This window comes from Rattus rattus, chromosome 8 (assembly GCF_011064425.1).
Source record: "Rattus rattus isolate New Zealand chromosome 8, Rrattus_CSIRO_v1, whole genome shotgun sequence".
Classification (NCBI taxonomy): domain Eukaryota; kingdom Metazoa; phylum Chordata; class Mammalia; order Rodentia; family Muridae; genus Rattus; species Rattus rattus.
The window spans coordinates 61,199,098-61,205,639 of NC_046161.1; positions in this window are offsets into that span (position 1 = coordinate 61,199,098).

A 6,542-nucleotide genomic window follows, 5' to 3' on the forward strand; every position below is an offset into this window, starting at 1 on the left:
CTCCTTTTCTTTGAGACAAAGCCTCGTTCTATATTCCAGGCTGGCCTTGAAGTTACTTTGTAACTCACTGTGTGTCTAGAGCTAGAATTATAGTCATGAGACAACCATACCCTGCAATAAAACTTCCATTTGTCTTCCTTTTGACAAATTCATGTGTTCAGATTGGAAGCTAATTCAGCACGTTCAAGCTTTACTTTGACTCCTAAGCAGATGGGGTTAGTAACTGGTGTGTGTGTTGTAATTTCTTCCTTGGTTTCAAAATAAGATACTTCCCCTCATGTTTTAATGATTTCATTACCTCTAATCAGTACCTATACATTTTTATTAAAGCTACTTCAAACATTTTAGAAGCATGGTATGGTGGCACACACCTGGAAACAACTTTTGGAAGCGAGAGACAGACTTTATCAGAAGACAGAGACGGGGGAGAGAAATGAGAGCAGAACTTTATCTTTTATTTAGTTTGTGCTCACACATGCACACACTTGCAGATATGACATACATGTAGAAGTCAGAGGACAACTCTCCAGGGTCAGTTCTCTCCCTCCCCCATTTTGGGCCCAGACTCAAATTCAGACTGCCAGGCGAAGCCACAATCACTTTCATCTGCTCAACCAGCTCACTAGCCAAGAGCGAAAGTTTTAAATTACAACCATCACCCAACTCTCTTCAGTGCCACATTCATTCTGATGACTACTTTTGAAGATCATTAAGTCTTTTAAAATTTCTTAAAGACCTACTATGTGCATATTACGTGTCTTACTGAAAACCAAGGATTCAAAAATAAAGATTCAATCTCCCTATTTCTGTAGGAGCTACATTCATGATTAGACGTTGACTAACGAGGGAGTTAGACAGGCTATGGTGCTATTTATCATCATGAAGAAAACTGTTTTCCCTCCGGGGCCTGTGGTCGCAGGTAAAGGTGAAGAGGAACAAGGATTGAGATGGGATTGGAAATGGTGTCAATATACAAGTAGATGGAGGGGCAGAAATCTAACAGGACAAAAGAAGCTGGGGGTAGAAATATATTTCAAAGATGTATCAGGGGCCTGCTACTGCTTCACCAAATCTCCACAAATGCTCTGATCAGAAAGTGTACGCATATTATACTCTTAGAGGTCCTAAGTATGCAAAGGTCTCAGAGGATACAACGGAGGTGGTGGGGCAGAATCTAGACCAGCTAAGGAAGAAATGGAAAATAAACAAACGAAGGTGGTAACTATGGGATTGGCAAGATGGTTCAGTGAGGAAGGACACTTGCCACTAAGCCTGGTGACCTGAGTTAGACCCCAAAACCCTCATGACAGGAGAGAACTGATTCCCATAAGTTATCTTTTTATTTCCACACACACATACACACAAATAAATAAATGTATAAAAATGAAGCAACTTGGACTGGAGAGATGGCTCAGTAGTTAAGAGCACTGACTGCTCTTCCAGAGATCCTGAGTTCAATTCCCAGCAATCACATGGTGGTTCATAACCATCTGTAATCAGATCTAGTGCCCTCTTTTGGTGTGGCTGAAGACAGCTACAGTGTACTTATATAAATAAAATAAATCTGACTTAGGGTTTAAAAAAAGAAGCAATTTAGCTGGGCAGTGGTGGCACATGCCTTTAATCTAAGCACTTGGGAGGCAGAGGTAGGCAGATTTTTGTGAGTTCAAGGTCAGACTGATCTACAGAGTGAGTTCTAGGACAGACAAGGCTACACAAAGAAATCCTGTCTCAAAGAAAAAGAAAAGGAAAGGAAAGGAAAGGAAAGGAAAGGAAAGGAAAGGAAAGGAAAGGAAAGGAAAGGAGGCAGGCTTTAAAGACTAGGCAAGTTCCTTGCGTGTTTACTTCTTTCTCATGCAGGTCTTGTAAGAAGGAACTAAACTGAAGCCATTTTGAATAAAACTTCCATTTTGAATAGGGGTCAAATAAAATTTAAGTTCCCAAGACCTCACTGGGTAACTGACATCCTGGTTGGCAAATTGAGACATGAATGCTAGGCAAGTTGCCCCGCCACAGATGACTAACCCAACCAATGGGAGCAGCATAAGTGTGCCGCAAAGACATGTTCCTAAGGAAGTCTCCTATCCCTAAATCCTGATTGGTGGGATAACTTGGCACGGATGTTTGTGGTTTTGGAGCTTAAAAACTCTAACATTTTGGCTCAGGGTCAGGGCTGGGGCTGGGGGGATGTTGGAAGTTCAGCTCCTAAGTCTGCTCTGCAGCCCTCATTGATCAGGAGTGACCTGAACACAATACATTTCTGTCATCTCCTTAAGTACTTAGTAAGTTGGACATTTGGAGACACAGTCAGCTCCCAAGTCTATGCGACTGTGCCTGACTGGTCAGGTTGTGTTGCCTAATTCAAATAACACTCTTGCTTTGCTGGACTGCTTTGCCTGCTTGGGTTGTTTTGGCCTGCTGGACCCTAACAATCTTACTTACAGAATTGCCTGGCATCAAACCTGAGATCCTATTTCATCTGCATGTTGGGATTTTACACATGGCCACCACCACCTGGAAAGTCTTTTTAAAAGCTTAATTCTAGCAGGGAGACTAGAAGAGGAGTCATGTGAAGTCCATGGGACAATGGCAGGAGGTCAACATGCTTACATGTGGAGGGAAAGGGATGGAGCAGGATGGGTTTGAAGACATGAGCTCTGAGCTCCCTGAAAGCAAGATAGGGTAGGAAGATGCATCTGGGGGCAAGGGAAGAATCAGGGTAGGAAAATGCCTCTGTTACCAAGAGGACAGATGGGGATGAATAAATCAGAGAAAGATGGTGCTAAGTGCTTCAAAACTGCTGCTATTTTTCTCTGGGAGACCTTAAGGAAACAGGTGGATGAAAGCATGAAATAATTTTGAGAAGATTGGGAAAGATGGACACCTGAGACAGGAACAGGTACAGCAAACAGTGGGATAGCAACAGGCCTGGTGTCACCAAAGTGCTATTTATCAATGGGAACACAACAGGAGAAACCAACTTTGTAAGAACTGAGGAAGGCAGGACAAGCAATGTCAGGCTGGAGATTCGACAACAGGAAAACCATGACGTAGTCTGACTACAAACAGGCAGAGCATCTGGCCATCTTGTCTTTAAACCTATCAGGCTGAGGTATGAAGTTTGCTAAAATTTCACAGACCCACCATGGCTCAAATCACACACTTAGAAAATCTGAAGAAACATCTTTTAAATGTGCAATTTCGACAAAGGAAACAATCAATGGGGGAGACAAAGGCTCTTTGGCAGTCATAGCTATGGAAGATAGTATCTAGACTATACAAAGATAAAATTTAGAATACAAAAAATTAAATATGAAGTCAATACAACCCAGTCAATAAGTGGGCTAAAGAAATTCAGTCTTCTTAAAGATGAGATACAAATGGCCCATGAACATTTGAACAAATATTCAACCTCATTAGTCATCAAAGAAATGCAAATGAAAACTACACTGAGAAGACTTACTTTTAGGGCTCACTTCTATAACTCCTTACCGGGAAAGTTCCTCAGACTGCGGAGACCCAAGTGCAACAAGGAGGTTGTGGTGGCTATTCTTGATTGTCAGCTTGACTATATCTGGAATGAATTACAATCCAGAAATGGAGGGCATACTTGTGAGAGACTATTTTTTGCTTGGGTGAATCCACTTCTAGTCTGGCCCTTTGAGGTAGGAAGACACAGACCTTTGACTGGGATCTTGAGGTGGGAAGACACATGTCTTTGATTTGGATCTTCAGTTGGAAAGACCCAATTTTAACACAGGCCATATTTTCTGCTGGAAGCCTATATAAGGACATGGAAGAAGTCTTTGCTCTTTGCTCACTTGCCCTTGCCTTTCTAGAACATTCCATGCCTTCACTGGTATTGGAGCCTGCTTCTTCAGGATTCCAGCATATCCTGAAGACCAGCTGAGACATCTAGCCTTGTGGAACTGAGCAACTACTGGATTCTTGGGCCTGCCATTCACAGCCAGCCATTGTTAGATTAGCTTATAAGTCATTTCAATAAATCCCATATACACTTGTATATATGAATTATGTTTATTCATATATTATATATATATACACATACAATTATATGAGAGAGAGAGAGAGAGAGAGAGAAATTCTATGAATTATTACGCTAGAGAAGCCTAATACAGAAGTGTACATCACTGAGTGGATGACTTCACCAGACAGGAACTAACAGGGACTGGCACAGTCTGTCTGAAGAGACAGACCTTCGAGATGAAAGACTGAAAACACACTGACCTCTGAAGGCCATGTCTCCCATGCAGGCAAGCCCCACTGAAACTACCCCTATTACTCAGGTACGTTCAGGCCCAAGAGCATGGGAGAGCTGAAAGCCACACTTGCAAGTAGTCCCAGGTTGTGGAAATCCTCTCTATTTCCAGTCATATGTTAGGCCTTGCCCTAAACACTAGGGGCTCTCAGGAGTCCTTCTTGTCCTTGACAAACCTGAATCTTTGGGAGGAAAAGTAAACTACGTTGAGATATTATCTCACTCCAGTCTGAATGGCAGATCTAGTTAAGAAAACAAAACCAAAGATTCATACTTTTTTAATTCTGGCACTTGTGTTTTAGAAGACAGGAGGACCTCTCTAAGTCTGAATTACTGTGCAAGGAAAGAAAGAAAGAAAGAAAGAAAGAAACAAACAAACAAACAAACTAACTATATGCTGGCTGGGGACGCTCAGACACTGTTGGTGGGAATGTCAACTATGGAAGTTAGTGTGGAGGTCCTCAAAAACTTTAAAGTAGATATTCCACGTGCCCCAGCTGCCTGAAGGACTCTTAAGTTGACATCACAGAAACAGTTGCATATCAGTGTTTACTGCAGTGCTGTTCTCAGTAGCTGAGTCATTTAAACCAACCTAGGTGTCCAACTTCAGAGGAATGGATAAAGAAAATGTGGCACATACACACATTTTTCTCAGCCATAGAGAGCAATGTCATTTGCAAGAAAATGAATATAACTAAAGGTATTTATAAGAGAATTAAGTCAGTCTTAGATAAATATGAGATGTTTCCCCTCATTTGTGGAGCCTAGAGTTTACAATGGTACATACAACTGTGTATGGATTTATATGACATCTGTCTAAGGGAACAGAGGGGATGAATGGAAGAGGGAAGGGAAAGACGGGAAAGCCAGAGAGTACAGGGAGGTAATACACTGGGCATACCTTATAGACTTGCATTAAAATGTTCTTATGAAACTCACTATCATGTAACATGAGCATAGACCAATTAAAATATGGTTTAATATCCATACATATTCTAAAATGTACAATCCACTTAAGAGTCATAAGCATTTTTCATCATGTAGTTTTTATTTTAGATGAACAGTATTGTAAAAAAAGTTCACCTGGAATAAAATTCATTTTTAAAAAACACAACATCAGTATCAGTATCAGTCCAGTTAATGAACTGGCTTCAACAGACCAGCCACATGGCAGGCCCATATCCACAGAAGCTTTCCACAGTGAGCCACTGAAGCAAAACAAAAGACGCTTAAGCACACAAGGAGAAGTCTATGAAGACACTCCATAGTTCCCATGGTGGGGCATGACTTCAGTCAGACAATTCATGGCGTTTTTGCATTAAAGGAACTGCAGCATCAGTTGCAGTCAAGACAACCCATCCATAAGGCCACAGGAATGAACGACCATAAGTTCACTTTTAGAAAAGAAGAAGGTACAGAGATGAAACAGGAAGTTCTGTTAGTTCTTGGCATATGGCACACACTTCAAGATACAAAGTAAAATCTGCAAATCCTTAAAACAAATTCTTGCTGATATTCATTTCTGTACTCAGTTGTTTAGTTTATTTCTAATGAACATCACATTTATAACTTTTATTAGTATATCCTGACCTGCTATGTCCTTCTGAATCATGGGACTTTATTCTCAGACAGTCCTCTCTGCCACTGGATGTGGTGAGAAAGATAAAGGAAGGTTTTGTTTAGCTGTTTTTAAGTCTAAAAAAACCGAATTGTAGAAAATTTGAGATCAGTAAGCCACCATAATGAAATGTGGTTTTAAAATTCTAGGCTTAGAATCTCATCTTTAAAGATTAAGAACTATATTTCTAAAAGAATCTAAGTCATAAGCTTGAAAAGAAAGTCTGCTTAATTTGTCCTTTTACTGCTCTTAGGAAGACACTTTATACACCACAATACAGATTCTCAGCATTGGAGCCTGAAAAACGCAGTTACAATTTCTTACTCGTAAACCGCAGAACAACCCATGTATGTTGCACAACTGAATTCTTTAATGGAGGGACAGGAAAGTAATATTTTGGTCTGCTACTGGGTATGGACATCATGCTTTATTTGAAAGTATCTCTCTCTTCCTCCAGTTCAAAACCAGACGAGACAAAACACGCAGCCTAAATTTGTTGGGTGCTTAGAGGCCGGCTCACTGTTTCCTACTGGTTATTAGAATATTAGCTAAATGAGGTATAATTAAAGTAATAGTCCTTCAACGTAAAGAGCATAGTCTTCGGGAAACTTATAACAAAGGCTGCATAAAATGTCCACAGGAACA